This window comes from Nothoprocta perdicaria, unplaced genomic scaffold, assembly GCF_003342845.1.
Source record: "Nothoprocta perdicaria isolate Ctin4 unplaced genomic scaffold, notPer1 scaffold_34, whole genome shotgun sequence".
In the NCBI taxonomy this organism is placed as follows: Eukaryota; Metazoa; Chordata; class Aves; order Tinamiformes; family Tinamidae; genus Nothoprocta; species Nothoprocta perdicaria.
The window spans coordinates 4562434-4579343 of record NW_020455577.1 but is presented as its reverse complement, the minus strand read 5'-3'; positions in this window follow the sequence as shown (position 1 = coordinate 4579343).

The following is a 16910-nucleotide window of genomic DNA, read 5'->3' as shown; positions in this document are numbered from 1 at the left end:
GGGGACAGACGCCCCGAGCGCAACACAGATGGCAGCAGCACTTGTACAGCAGCGGGATGGATGGTGCCAGGGAAGGAGCCGTCCCGATCCGCGCCGCCCGGAAGGAGGAAGGAGCCCGGGCGCTCCTGGCAGCGCATCCCGGGTGTTGGCGTTCCTCCTCTGGAAAGAGGAGTCTGCTCCTTGGGAGCAGGGCGAGCAGGAAGGCGACACAGAGCTGAAGACGGGCAAGTGCTGACTCACTCGTGCCTTATGGCCACGTTATTCTACATTTCCAGGAGAAACGAGGGAGATACAGTGCGTTTGTGCACTTGGATACCATGCTAAGGAATCGGATCTCTTCCTTTGCTGTTCCATCTTCCCTGCTTTACAACACGCAGCAGTTACTGCCTTTGTGTAAATCTGTGCGAATTAGTTAAGTCATAAACAGAAGCCACATGCAGTGAAATAAGACTTTATTTAATGCTACCTGAAACTACTTGCCCTTTACAGGCAAAACCGAGCTACTTGTATACATGCATCCTGTTAAAGCATAGTTTATATACATAATTTTAACACCAGAAATAGGCAACCTTATAGCAGCCTTTAGAAAGAGCAGTCTTATTTCTCAACTATGGTTTAATCAGCAGGTTGACTTTCACAGATGCAAGGTCAAGCAGTAACTGTGAAATGTCTTTTTTAAGAGCACTGAAAGCTACAGACAAATCTTTGCAGCATTTTAGCAGAGACAACTGTAACATGATGTCTCTTCAGCAAGTTGTATCTGATTTTTCAATTTCCTTCTAACCTCCCTAAATAATTTGCTAACAAAAGGGTTATTTACAGAAGTTTCTTCCTCTGCCCTTACTTTCTCCTCCCAACCATTCCTCTCCCTTAAAAAATTGTTCTGCTTCATCCAGAAGAGTTGGATAATAAAATATAACACATTAATACATAAAGCACAGTAATGAAAAATAAAAGTCAAGCTCCCTGGTGGTAAAGCCGTGATTTTAATTCTCCATCTCTTTTTTGCAAAGTACATGAACAGTATCTTCATACTGTGCAGTAAATACCAGGCTGATAGAGAGTTTGGGAAGTATCTCATCTGATTAACCAATTTATTTTAGCTAGAATCGCTCTTACTTTTCTTTCAGTATTTGGCAACAACTTGGTTTCTCATAGTGCCATTTTTGAGAATAGTGATCCAAAAGCCAGGACTCACTACTACCGTACTCTCAAATCAATAGTTATATCAACACAAGACAGGATATGAAGTGTCATCAACTATTCCGACCTAAGAGGGCAAAAAACACGGTACTTCAGCCTAAAATACATGGTTAAGTTAAAGTGTGCACACTGAGCTACCTAGCACAATAATACAACTGAAAACACACTACTAAAAATATGTTACTTGTGAAGAATCAATTCTATTTATTTACACCTTCTATCAGTTTGTCACTTACCCCTCTCACTACAAAAATGCGTTGTGGTCTATACTAATAAAAGGAGCTGCCCCTGTCCTTTATTCTAAAGATATTTAATTCAATATATTTCACATTAGTAATGTTAACATTCCGTATTTGCCCATGTCTTCTCTCATGTTTATAAAATGAGTTTGCAAATGCAATTTCTGTTTGAGTATGAAAACCTTTCAGTCTTATTTTTAAGCCGTATAAAGTTTCAAAAATTGACAGTTCTAGAAAAGTCATCATGGATCTTTCTGATCTGACCCAGCTGCTGTAACATCAGTCACACCAAAATGCAGATACACTCAATAAACTGCTGAAGACATAAGGGCTGAAAACTCCCATTCACCTTCTTTAGGCTTCTGCTACACAAACACACAGAGAATTTTATCAAGGGTAGGGATGCACAAGATACCTTATTAAGCATTAAATTTTTATAGTGGAAATCAAAACTTTCCTGAGGTTAGAGGGTTACCACGTGTATGCATACCATGTATGATCTTCCAGGCGTGCCTGCCTAAGCAATTACCTGACAGCACAAGGAAAGGTTTGTTTCCGTATGGCAAGGCTTCTGACGGCAAAGAAAACGACGAAAAACACAAAAAATACTCCACCATACAATCTCCTAGAAAACACCAAATGTTATCACAGTAGATTAGAAGTGTAGCTATAGCCAGCAGAAATAAATAAAATTAAAAAAAAATGAAAATCAAACCTACATTCTAACAGAAATCTTTACACACAACTCCAAGGGGTTAGATGTTACACAATACGCTTTTTAAAAATACTTGGAGGTGAATTTCAGGCAGTTTCCATCCTTACAGGCAGTGTGAACAGATGGTTTAAATCTGTGTTATTTCATTGAGTTAGTGGACAAAAAAAATAAAAATAAAAATAAAGGCAAATTTATTCTGAGGATCTAGATTTGTGAAAGCAACCACTTTGATTCAGATTTCCCATTTTGACACCTGAAAACTGCATTATCCTTTGGCCACAGCCACCCTGGCAGTGTCGCATTTGGCTGACTATGAATCAGCATCCGTGCAGTTTTGTATTCATTATCCATCATTCCCCTCTTTCCCTGTAAGGAACATTTGTAATGGCTTTACATTTTCCTCCTAGTCACTGACAAAAACTTCCCATTCAAGTCTAAAGAAACCCTAAAAACCTTCTCCACTAGCCCCAGTACTGTTTTAAGTGCTGATTTTGGGGTGATTTCCCCTTACAATTCAGCATGGTCAGTATGACCTGGCAGCCCCCCGTTTTCCAAGTCTTACAGGAGTCTAACACATAACACCATTACTTGTATCAGTCAATCCAGATCACATTTAAAATTACATCAAGTCGGCTTGACAGAACCCATCTTGCATTGCACCTTGTCAGGAGTCATTAATTACACTTCCCTTAGGTCTTGATTTTTAAAGCCTCTTCTCAATCATTTTGTTACTTGTACAGACTAAAAGATGGAAGAAAACCCGGCAGTTAAACTGAGTCATAACACTTGCTTTTCTAAAACACTGGTCAAGTGTTGACTTTCTTTGTGCTCCCTTGAAAGAAGAGTTTTTCATTTTTCTCCAGAAAAAGAAATAACAATAAATCACTCTTAGAATTTTGGACACTCTTGTTCTGTTTTTTACCACATAATCTTTAAGTATCCTTTTAAATATATTTAAGCTCCAATTATTCCTATCAAATGCACCAGCAGAACTGCACGTGCAATAGAGGTACTTCACATAAGTCCTCCTCTGCTGAGGACTGGTTATTACACCCATCTTCTCCATTTCAGGACAGTATAAAACAAGTAAATTTGAAGGAATGCCATTATCCCACTATACTCATTTAACCAAAATTTTCCAGCCTTTTGTGTGTTTCCTTTCCATCTATCTCTCTGCATGTCTCCACAGTAATATACTGCACTCGCTGCAGTCGGGAATGGTCCTCTAGGATAAGGAGAGCTTTCAAAATCTCGGCAGGATTGACTCAACCTGTCATGGAGAGGTTGCTGGAAGATGCCCTGACCTCTCTGGGCAGATATTTTCTGTTTTGCTCCATAGAGACAGGTGCTTGGAGAGCAGACATCCACCTTGCACCTCACCTCTTGCAACGTTTCTCCATCGTCACTAGAGGCCTCCTGAGCCACGGACAATGCAAACAGCTAAACCTACCTGGCATAAAGAGCCGCCTTCCACTCCATCCCTCTCCCCACAGCGTCTCCCTTGACGGCGCCCTAACAGCACCACGTCAGTGCGACACTGCGGCCGCTTAACGCACGTTTGGACTTGGCTTCTTTGACTTGGCTTCTTCCAAGCACAAAGGGGCTCAGATCATTAGGACGGCCTTGAGGCCTGCAGGAGCTCTCGTGCTCCGAGCACGCAGCCCTCCCACCGAGATTCAATTTACATCGCTTGTCCTTCGGCCTCGCTCCCCGGCGCCGCTCAAGTCACCTCTGCTCAGGAAGCTGCACACGATCTAAACAGTCTTTGACATTTTTTCCTTTAATAAGCTTTGATTTTATGCAACTGAGTAGCTGTTCTCTTGGGAATAATTTCTTTGTTAGAACTTTACACATATCTATTTACCATAAAGATTCGGCTCAGTCAGATATTTTTCTGAATAATTTTGCATATGATATTTTAGGACCTTTTGGTGTCAGTGGGTGTACTTTTTTTTTTAAGCACTGAATTTCATTAGGTGCTAGAAAAAAAAATAGAAGAAGAAATTTAAAGCATCTTGCCTCAAAGCATTTGCAGTTTTTTAAACTTGTATCTTACTGATATCTTGGAGTTATTTCTTCCCAGAGAGCTTTCAGGTGCGCCCCTCTCTGTGCATATTAGCAAAATCTCTACTGATGTACAACACCAATAATTATGGACGAATGGGAAGTCGGGGCTTCTAATAGAGCTCTGTCAATCATTCCCAGCACAACTTTCTCATTATGGGTTTGCTGAAACTATATGATGGAATTTTGCTGGTGACATTTGAGTGATAGTGACTTTGATTTCAAAGGAAATGTTTCAGGTTCATTTCATTACCTTGGAAAAGTAAAAGCAAATTTGCCTTATAAAAAGCAATTACTTCTTAGCTGACCAGTGCACAATAGCAATATGAAAAAAGATTTCTCATTCCACTATTCAAATCCTAAACTAGCAAACTAGTGTTTGATTTTGCTTTAAACCAATTTTACCTTGTTTGAATTGCAAAACCATTTAATCTTCATAAAGTAGGTTATTATAATGGAGATCATATTTTATTGGTACAGTACACCAGCTTGGGACAAACAGACTACTTTTTTTTAATGAAGCAAATGCTTAAAAATGGGGAGAAACTCACACCCTATAAGCCCTGCAGCATCTTAAAATATTTTACAAATACCCACAATAAAAAATAATCAAACTATAATATGAAACATATATGTTCTGTTTTAAATATGAGCTGAAATGAATGCTGGCTGTATGATGTGTACAGGATCTCAAGCGCTCTCTTTCCACAATCATTTTTGCAAGAATATCACAGCAAAGAGGGGCTGAATAGCTCCCCTTTACAAAACCGGTTTTCACAACAAATTGGGCAAATTCTTACTTTATCCCCAAACCTGCTAGTAGTGATTGACAAATACTTACATGGCAAAGCAGAGCTACAGAACTTAAAGCAAATCCAAGTGAACAGCTCTAACTATCAACCATTTCAGGTAAACGTAGATCAAAAATTCTCTTCTATTTTGTGTTATAACACAAACAGAGACTAGTTTATTTTATCACCGTCAGTTTACTGTATGCTATAGCAGCTTCTGTTTTAAATTTACTTTGGAAAATAAGTCAATACAGAATTATAAGCATAAATATCTGGTCTAAATAACCTAGAATCCAAGTAACTAGAATAGTGAAAACAAAGTGGAGAAACCAGGAAATCAGTGAATAAATGTTCTAGAAAGTCAACAATGAAAAATGTCTTAAGCTAAAAATCAAACTGTTAACCATTACCTCCCCTTATATATAACCAGTACCTTTCCTATAGCCTCGTGCATCTTTTGCCTTGGCAATCACATGTGCACAACGTGATGGTGGGACCACCAGGATGCCTTATGTTAGAGTGAAAAGTTGTTCTTTCTCATAGTAGAAAATAAAAATATAAACAAGCTGTATCAATCCTGAGAGGTGACATTTAATCAGTCCACTAAGAACAACTTGGTCTCATATCCTAGGTGCACTTCTTTAGCCCATTTAAACTGTGTTTGGTTTCATACCCTGCTCTTGGGACATGGCTGCTAAAACCAGCACAGGATTGGAAATAACTTGTATCCAGCAACACACTGGTTGGCTTTCAGGAAGAAGTTCCTTGAATGTGAAGAAGATTTCTTTATTCTGTGAGACTAGAGGCAATATGGAACTAAAGCTAAACGTATATTCCAAGAAACTTCTGTAGCAGCAAACCTCAACTTTCTTGAAATAGATAATTTGAAAGTCAGAACATTAAAAAGTGAAGAGAGAGAGCATACTTCATTGACATTTCGTGAGCAACAGAGCTAATGCTCTCTGAGCCTATTTCAGCTAGTAAATTGATGCTGCATTATCCAGAATCTGAAGTAGAAGCATTCAGTAACATCAGACCACATAAAGAAAAAATTAAAATCTTCAAATTTTAAACAGCATTATATTAGAAGTCAACAAATTAGGTTCTTTTCTACAGACTTAGGTGCAGCCAATTCCCTTGAACTGAACAATAAATATTACAAAGCCAAGCAGAGGTGGTCCCTGGTTCAAGAGAAATGTCAAGTGAATTTGTACATCATCTTCATACAGAGAAAACAGAGAGAAAAAAAAAAGACAAATGGGGACTGTCAGATACAAGTATTAAACACAAAGGCAACGAGGCTTCTCTGAGAGAGAGATGGGTATAAGTCACCCCTACAAAACAATATTATTCCTCTGAGATGCAAAGCAATTAAGACCAAAATTACAGTATTTTAGGCAAATGTGAACAGTATCTCCTCTTTAAAAAAAAAAAAAAAAAAAAAAAAAACCACACACCTAACACTGCAGGCTGCCTGTCTGGAAATTGAGGAAGATGTCTCGCAAAAAAAGAAAATTCCTTCAATAAGATGATGAAATTTAACAAATGAAATTCAGCCTTTACTCATTAAAAATTATCAACTTTATGTCCGCTCTTTCCAGCTCAACAGTATTTCTGTTTCACCACATTTTCCATTATTTTGGGGATAAATTTGCAATTCTTCCGTTTCAAGTGTGTGTTTTGATTTTATATGTTCTGATCCCTTGTTTTTATGCAGGATGTCAAACTTCTACTAAAGCACAAATGAAAGGCACCAACTTTTCTAGATCAAAAGATAGTTGAATTATCACCGAGTAGCAGCCCCCCCTTGATTATTTTTGAACTACAACATAAAATAATATTCAAGATGTTATCATAAATCTCTCCACATCCTAATGTTTTATTAGCTGCTATGCCTGGGAACATGTTCCTAAACTCGTTTTTTCTAATGTCACCATTGTTTCGATCCCAATGCCTAAATGACTTCAGAAGAGAAACGATAATTCAACAGCAAAACACATACCACAGAGACAAAATTAGGAAAATAATGTAAGTGATACTCAAAGTAACATTTTCTTATGACAGAATGGAAATGGCAAATTCAACAACTTAAACCCTTCCTCTAGGCAGTTCCTTTTAGGAACTAAAACCCAACTACTAAAAATTTGCATCGGAGAAAACAAGGATTTCTCACCTCATGATTGCACACTTCCTGTCGATAAGTAGCCTTAAGAGCAAGTTTTTTTTTGTTTTTTTGTTTTTTTTTTTTTAATCAAACCTATCCTATTAACCTTATTTTCAACAATGTCAACCATTTCATTTCCAGGAACATAGAGGTTACCTTGGGCAGCGGGAGACTTAAAACACTTGACACTCCTCATGCCCTCATGTGATGAATGAACTGAAAACTCCCCCCTATATCTATATAATATAGTGTCTTGTGCATATTAATGTGTATATTTGTAAATATATATGCATATACACATACATATATATTCATAACACCTTGATTAGGGAAAGCTGTTGTTTGTGTAGAGGAAGAATTTTTATAAGCTTTAATACTGTAAGTTAAAAGACATCCTATCAATTAAGTCAAGGAGAAAAGGCTACAGAGATCTCATAAAACCTGAAACCAAAGGACACTCAATGATAAAACCTGTTGTTTTACCAGAAGAAAGTCTCTGCCACACCACAGCTGCAGTCCTGACCACTGTGTGATCAGCAGGACCAGACCTATTCCACCATCCCTATATTCCTTCTCTAATTTTAGATCAAATTGGAAAACACTTGTTTCTGAGGGAAAAAGAAAAAATCATAATTGCTAAACGGAGGCTAAATACTGGTGGTTGCAGAGGTTTCAAGAAGCTTGGCACAATAACGGGGCCGCACAATTAAGTGATGATCACACCTGCTGCAGCCCCGGTGCCATCACATGGAGGCTCATTAAAATCCCGAGGGGAAAGTTCAAAGGAAGAAGCCAAGCTGTCCTCAGGTCTGAAACACTTTTGATGAGAGGAGGAGGTGAGGAAGTGAAACTCAATCAAAGGAGAAAAAAAAAAATTAATAATCAAATGAGAAAGGCAAAAGGAAAAAAGAAAAAATCTCACATGAGTTTTAGCACCTCACAAGGCACAAGGCTGCAGTTTTGCCTTGTTACCAAGCACTGAGAGGAAGGTTCATCATCCAGCAAACTAAAGGTACTAAATCCCCTCACATGAGCACAGAAAACCCCTCACACCTTCTGCTAGGTGAATTTTCATTCACAATTCTTGGATCTCAAAGAGGCTGCAGTTGAGTCAGAACTTGTCAGAAAACCCCAAGTCTTTCACACGTGCTACATAAACATCCCGGAGAAAAGCATTTAATCTCTTGCATAAGCTCTTTAGTACTTGCAACATCAAAACTGTGGTTACCAAAATATGGTGGATTACCCAGTCACAGACAAATATCAAGCACATATAAGTTGTCTTAGTTTCCGGAGCAATTTATTAAAATCTTCACTGTATAAGTTTCCTTATCTATACGCTCAGGCACAGATAATCCAAAATAAGAGGAGACAAAGAGGATTCTTTATATTTAGCTCCTTTCCTTCTTAAACATGGTTAAGACAAAAACTTCCTTCTGCAACTGAACTTTTCTTCCCTGCTCATTTTAATTATTAAAATTCAAAGCAAAGTGTGATTTAAAACAAAAGTCACTTGCAAATAAGATATGCTCCATGAAAAATATTTGAAAGTATTCGTCTTTGGGGCCTTCTCTGGACAAACCTGGAGTGGTCTTTGTAGCTTGCAAGGAATCGTGCTACAGATGGCATCTAATATCATGACCTAACTTCTCTTCAATCCTTATCACATTAAGAAACATGATTAAAATAATTTTCACACTCTAGAGAAGAAGCTGAAAGTGAAGAACTTCAACAGAGCTGGAGTCTGTTGAAATGAGACACTCGACTGAGGTAACTTCAGTCTCAATGAGAGACAATATCTCTGAAAACGACAGGCTGCATAAACAAGCCATGGTTTGGTATAATTAGCTCTTAGATTAGAGTTTGGAGCAAGACCCCGTGAGCAATCCTGATGTTTAGAAATACATAAACTGAATGTACTGCCATCATTCGGGGTCATGGGTAGAGATAACAAGGATGGACCACACAACCTTCTCCCTCCCTTCCAGTTCTTCCTCCTGGTGGAAGATCCGCACACATACCCATAAAAGACGACGCTGTTTTGCCAGACCTTCACAGTGCCCCTGTGCTCACTGCTGCAATGAAGGGCTCCCTCAGGCTTCTTTGTGCCACGGGGCTCCAGCTACCCGAGCGGTGACCACCACATCCCTGCTGTGAACACCTCACCATTAATTCCACCATGGGCTTCTCTACCATCACTTTCCTCCACGGCGCTTGCACGGAGGACATTTGTTAAAACTTCTGTTAGCAAAGGAAGAACAGCAACTCTACATACCTTATAAATCATTATATTCACTAATGCACACAGAATTCCAGGCAGATCTCTACTAGCAAGTTAAACCTATTCCTGTATCTCCATATGACAAAGTAGAGCTTTTCCAAGGTGATTTCCACCTGGAGTGACTTCCTTGTTCACTGTACACGTTTGGCAACAAATAGTGATAACATCTTAGAGCCAATAACCTCCACCAGCACCAACCACCCACACCCTTCCTGTCATTCACCCTCGTAATGAATACAGCAACATCCCTTTGGGGTGGGACATTCTATGATCCTGCAGGTTGAGGACTGCACCAGGACACCAGTGCACGCATAAATGAGCCGAGGATTCCCAAGTTGTCCATAGTTAACATTCCACATATTCCTGGGTGAGGTTATTTGGTATTTGGTATTACTATTTGGTATACAAGGTGGGAAGGGGTTTGTGATTATCCATATCCATGCACCTGATTTAACATATGTTATTCTGCAAAGAGTTCCCCAAGTCAAGGCCTGAATAGGCAAGACATTCAAAGGAAAAAACTGGCAAACTCCTACTGGGATCCCTGCAAGTTTTAACTCCCATTTGCATGCTTTAATGTTGATACAGGCATAGAGTACCTACTTCAGAGTTTGCAGTACTACAAAATGCTGAGTACTGACATAATTCATGGCATGTCACAAAGGCAAGCAAAGAACTTGTGCAACTTCTGCCTGCATTTCCCTGCACTACTCAACAGTGCCTTAATGTCCCCTAAGCACACATAGCACACCATGCTATCCATGCACACCACACATGCATAACACACACACATATAAATAAAAGAATATATATTTTATATACAAATATATTTATATTATTTCTTTAATATATTTTATATATATAAAAGATATGCCCAGGTTTCCCAAGATGTTAAAGGAAAGTTTTTTACATTATGATAAAAGGAAGATGATGACTCATTCTTTCACCTTTGGCAAATACTCTTTAAAACCAGTCGTATTGATTACAGCAAAAATAAATTCTCTGCAGCCATTCCCATGTATTGCATAGCAAAGCACATTTGCCATGTATTTAGGATGCATAACTGCATTTATTATATACTATAATATTTTACTATGCACTTGATTTGTAAAAGTCTCAAAATTATGGAAAATATTCTGCTGTTCCCTCCTGTTTTGAAAAGGCACAGATTACATATATATGCAGACTACTGCTATGCAGTTGCATTTCGTTCCCTGATGACAATACAGTGGTAAAGGTCAATTATCTTCCATTCTTGTAAGCTTTGTTATTTCTAAAGACATTTTTATCCCAGGGTTTTCCGAGTAATGGTTTAAAAAGTCTCTTTAAATATTAAACATATCAAAATATTGATGGATTAAAGCAGACCTAGTTTCATAATCATAATGCACAATGTTTAGTGCACAGCATTTTCTTTGAGCGTGCTTAGTCCTGGCTTTCAAGAGGATGCCTCTCATTTTAAAATAGACTCAATTTCATTATCATAGATGTCTTCTCCTTTTGAAAACATTTAGTCATTCAGATATACATATATATATATTTTTTAATTTCCCAGATAGTAAACTCCTGGTGGGATAATCTCATACCAACCCATATGGGGAAGGCGGTTTTGCAGATCAACAAATCCTACCATTATTTGATTTGATCCGAGAACAACTTAATTGAAAAAACATAAAGTCATAAAAAAAAAGTTCTTACCCACATCCTAGTTAATGTAAATGAAAGGTAGTTTAAACTGATGAAAATTGTTATGACCAATAGATGAACCCATCCTCATATTAAGTAAATCCAGGATTTTCTCATCTATCCGGTACAATCGGGTTGGTCACAGAGATTGGTTCATTTTGCATCAGAGGAAATGCATTCTGTTTATACATCACACACAACCTGGTAGTATTAAAATGCTGTTAAAAAACAGACCTATACCATAAACCAGATATAGCATTGGAAGCAATGGAAATTATTTTCCAAAGTATTCTGACGATGTGTTTTTTTATTTTCAATATATATATATCTACAAATGTTTCTTTAGAATAGAAAAGTAAAAATAACGAAACTGCAGTGATTCATCTAAGATTAAAAGCAATCACATGAGCATGAAGTTTTTCTTGTCATTAGAATTAAAGTAACTCTTTAGAATTTAGTCAGCATTAAAGAGACATGAGAGAAATTAACAAACTAATTGAAATATATTCAAAACTAAAAAGAGAAAAAAGAAAAAAAAAGTCTGCCTGATCGTGAGGCCTTTTTCTCTTGTAAAGGTACAGATATCTTACTGAAGCTGCTTCACGTTTTGCTTCTTTTAAACAAGAAGGGGGCACAAAAGGTATTTCCTACCCACACAAAAAAGCAAATTTTAGTACTAGGCTTTATGAGGTGAAAACTTCAAACCTCTCCTTATGGACTACAGCATATTTTCTTGTGTAAAGATGGGTTTTGAGGAGTAGAGGAAAGGAAATCTCGAGGATTTCCTAATGAACTTTTTTTCTTACATTATTCACAGTAGTAGTGATTATTCATCCCTTTTGCTTTATTTCAAAAAGAACAGCCTATCTCTTCTTGAAAAGGAGAAGAATCTTATGCCCTAAAATACATTCTGGTAAAAAAAAACCGGTCAGCTATTCACACTTCCACTGAAAAATAATGAGTCACTACAGATGAAGGGAGTAACACAAAATACACTGCTCTTCACTTATTATTTTTAAATAGCTTTGTTGATACTTCCCAAAATACATACAAAATCACTGCTGCACGAATGTCTATAGAAGAATTTCCAAGTTCTTTTTACAAATCCTCATGCATAAAAAATGTTTGTGCATCTTATAGCATCTACATACCTGATAGTGTGCACAAATAGGATCCCACAAGGTATCCAAGCAATAATACCTAACCATCAAGACGTGGAAAAAAAAAATAGGGATTATTCCCTGAATAGCTGGGAATAAAATTTCAGGGTTACAACTTCTTATGACCGATAGGACTCTTTCAACTTGCAAAGCAAATAAAACCAACTATATGCTCTGGATATTGCACGGACTAAAATAATCAACTTGCTTTCAGCAAAATATCAGCTTGGTCCTAACTGATGGTATGTTGCTTTTATCTATGAATGCCTGGCAAAACAATTATCTTGCTTGCAAGACAGACGAGTCACAGAAAATATATAAATATATAAATATATAAATATATAAATATATAAATATATAAATATATAAATATATAGTGTGTTGTATCCTAATAGGATCTGACCTTCGGACATTTTAATTCATGGAGATTTCCCATCTGGTGAATGGGATGGTGTTTCAAATGATAGCTGATGAAAAGACACAAGAAAAGAAACTCCTAAAAAAAATTCCCATTGGTGCTTCTAAAGGATGGACAAACACAGGCTCTTTTGGCAACACCACCAAACATGCCTTGCTGAAAACAAATGGTGCTAAATGAGAAATTGGTTCAGAACCAGTTCTGGCATATTCCATATTATCTTTTTTTATCCTGTCTTCATTATCTACCTATTCCATCTGCTAAAATCAGAGCTAACAGCAGCAGCACAGTTGCTCCTCATTGGTGTGACTGAGGATACCATCCCATTCACAGCACATGCTACCCAATTCTTCCCACAATATTCATGCTATTGTGGGAAGAATTCCTCATTCTATTTTTGTACCATGACACTTAAAGCAATTGCATTTTTTTTCAATCTTGGTATTTTTTATTAATCTAGATGAACAACAATCATCAATCATTTCCTATTAATACGTGCACTGGTCAGGAAAATATATTCTTCATATCTGAACTCATTAATCCAGTGTCTGTAACATCACAGCTGGTGACCGTGGAGAAGCTTACAGAGCTGCAAATAGAGGATTATTACTCCAGGTGGAAAGAAAACTGCAGCTATGCATAAGCTGGAGTAAGGAACAGGAGATCCTGTTATTCATGAAAAAACCTGTAGAAATAACAAATGAGTAGAAAATAGGCCACAGGTGATGGACACAAAGAGTGGTGTTTGAACAGAGCGCTTTTCTGCAAGTCTCCTTCAAAAAGAGTGTTTTTGCTCTGGGTTCTAAGTACCGGGGATTGGGGGTTAGGGACAAGCGGAACAGGAGACTGAAAACCCTCTCCCGTTCAGTCTGCAGGGCTGCTGCCATATTTTATGGAAGGAAACCATTTTTCAAGGTCTTGATACATAAAACATCATGTAAGCGCAAAGCTTGACTTTAAAACAAATCAATGAGATGTAAGGCCACATTTAAGAATTTAATCGTGTCTTTAATTCAGACTAAGTTAGGCTTCCTGCAGAAGATAAAACTGCGTGGATTGAACGTTAAATTATTCACCCGGTTTATTTCTCTATCTGCATTCATCAGCTCCTACGCCTTACTATCTGCCACCATAAAGGAAGTCTAAAAAGGACTAATTTTCAGCTTGCTCCATAACAGTTTTCAGGAAAACCTCAACCTGCTGCAGCCTGCAAAGCCTAACTCTGTTACTCTTCTGGGTGGAGGAGAGGATCAGCTCACCCTCATGCACTGCACAACCCAGTCGGATGATCCCCCAAACCGAGGAAGTGGTGAAGGCCGTAACTTAAATTCGCTGTGAGGTCTGAGTGGATGATTACATCTCAGAAGAGTCGGAATTTCCCCAAGGGCAACGCAACAGATCGGTAAATAAGAAAACCGCATCCATATAATGCACCATTTCCCTTAGGGACATGGAGTGATTGATTTATTGATTAATTGAAGTTATTAAACCAGAATATCCACCCTCTGCCTTGTCACATCTCATTTACAGCTCCGGTTGTTGCCATGGCCAGAGACACGGAGAAATTTCTCTGTTTCCAACCTGTATTTTTATTGTATAAATGCTAAAAATAAAGCAGAGTAGCAGAATCCCAAGGTAAACCAAATGAGCCTATCTGAGGTGGTCTAAAACTTCTTATTATATCAGTAATGTAATAAAAGGATAACTCATTAAAGGATAATTCTTGGTATTAAAATCAACAGCGTTGATGTAATCAACAGAAAACAATCAGTTGCCAGGACAGAGGTAACCCGCAAGGTTAGATCATCCTCTGCTTCCTCATGTAGAAAGAAACACCTCACCAGAAAGAAGTGAGGGCAAAAGTCACTGGAGACCAGGAAAATCTCCTACTAGTGCCAATCACTTTTACCTCTAGCCCTGATTAATTTGGACTTTCTGTTTTCGGCCCTACAAATACAATGTCCAAAGTGACTTGAATCTTTGCCACATTTGTGATGGACATTCTTAGGCTTTCACTTTGGAGAGTTTTCTCATGTACTCCCCAACCCTCTACACCTATTATTTTCCTTTGCAATCTACCAACAAAGTCCAACGTACTCTCCGTATTTTCTCCCATATTCTCTCATATTCTTTCTTAAAATGACAAAAATCAGATGGATATAAGTAAACTAATTTGCCTCACGCTGACTCTAGAAACTGAAACATCCTCAAAGGAGAAAGGAAATGGGTTAAAGAAAGGGTGCAAAGAGAGATGGGATAACACAACACAAACGAATTCCATGCGACTCCCATCAGCCTCTATCAGGTGATCATTACACCGAAGCACATGCAAGTTTGAGTGGTTAAGAGGAACTTTTTAATGCATATCTGCTCAAAGTGCTCCTTTCCTATAGAAAGTGTCTAAGGGCCTTACTACTAACACTAAATTACTTACTACTTATTAATTACTAAATTAGGAAGATGGTTCTTTTTGGTTGGGCATTAATGAACAGCATGTAACCACTAGTCTTTTCATCTAATTATTTTAAATTCCTCACTGTCACCACCACAGCCTGGCAAGCCTGAAGGGTGGCTAAATGCCAGCACACTCAGTGCAGGAAAAAGGAGCTCTGCCATCAAAATACTCACAGCAAAGGCTGTACTCCTGGCCAGCTGCCGTGTGTCCAGGAAGGAAGCTGGAGCACTGCTCCTTGTCAGGTGATACATGAGAGAGCATCACACAGGAAAGATCTTGCTGGACCAGGTCCTGAAGTGTTTGACCCTTGGAAATCTGGTGCCCGAGACTTTGTAGGTCGAGGCTTCCCTGTACCCGGTCTCAGGGATTTGTTTTCTCACACTCCAAAAATACAACCAAATTCTCCAATTACACATGCACTCAAGGCAATACTAAGAGCACTGAGTCTCCAGAGAGATTAGGATGCTTTTACTAATTGTGCTCAACATTTTATGTTTATAAATAAGCCATGGGGCAACTGAATCATCTGAAATTACAGTGGTTAGGATGTATTCCCAAAAGTATAAACATCGGAGTTTGGGAAAGTTCTTTCCTTGTATTGCCTCAGGCATCAATGGGTTGATCCTTTCTGTGATTAAACTCAGTATTTGTCAAGGCCTTAGGAAGCTCCCACAACAAACAGAAATCAACCTGCTTCTGCAAGGTCACCCATAACTAAAACATACAAAACATGCAAAACGTACCTGGGTATTTGCCTTGGAGGGAGGGAGTTGGAGCTGCCTTTAATAGTGATCAGAATGGGCCCAAAAACTGGGTTAGCGAGCAGGGGTTGCTGAGCCCTGACTCACATTCCCCATCTCATCCCGGCAGGCGGAACCCCGTTAGGTGTCCACCAAGGAACAAAACAGCCAATGAGCCAAAGAACGGGGAGAGGATGCATGGTGGTCAGGGTCTCAGCTTGGAAACGTGGTTAGGTCTTCCTCACCATAAAACAGGTAGTGAAGGGGATGTGCTCACTGAAAGACCCAAACTAAGGGTCAACTTTCTCCATGTTGGAGATATTTTGGGCTATCGGGAGATATTGCCAGTGCCTGGATTCTTTCCCTGGTTCCTCTTTCCTCGGTTCTGCAAAGCGGGGAAGGGAAGGTGGCAGAGGGGACTCAGTTCTGCCCAGGCACCCATGGGAGCAGTAGGGAGGGTCTCCAGGGTAGGAATCACCAGCAGCCACCCGGGCTCGTGGTCTTTATCCCCTATAGTCAAATGCAGACTCATTAAAATAAACCCAGCGCCCAGGAGGAGCCTCTCTCCCCCTGAAGCTGCTGAGATCAAATGCCTTTTTTTGCCTTAAACCAAGCATTTCAGCAGCTTTCTGGAACCTAGCTTCGAAAACTAATCAATACACTGTTTACATGTCTTATTTGTCTTTTTTTTTTTTTCTTTTTCTTTTTTTTTAATGCCATACACCTTCACACCTGTCAAAAAGCCTGGGGGCGATGCGCAGCACAAGCATCTGTATTAAGTACCTGGCAGCATCAACAATCAATAGCGCCTGTAATGGCTAATAGCTCCGCTATGATTCATTTACTCAGAAAGCACTTTAACTGGGAGAAAAAATAAAATAAAGAATAATAATAATAATAAAAAAAAAAGAGGAGTGGAATTACAGGTAGCAAACTGTACCTTTTAGTTGCTTTCTTTTTCCATTTGCCAGTGGAGAAACTTGCTGTCTTGTTT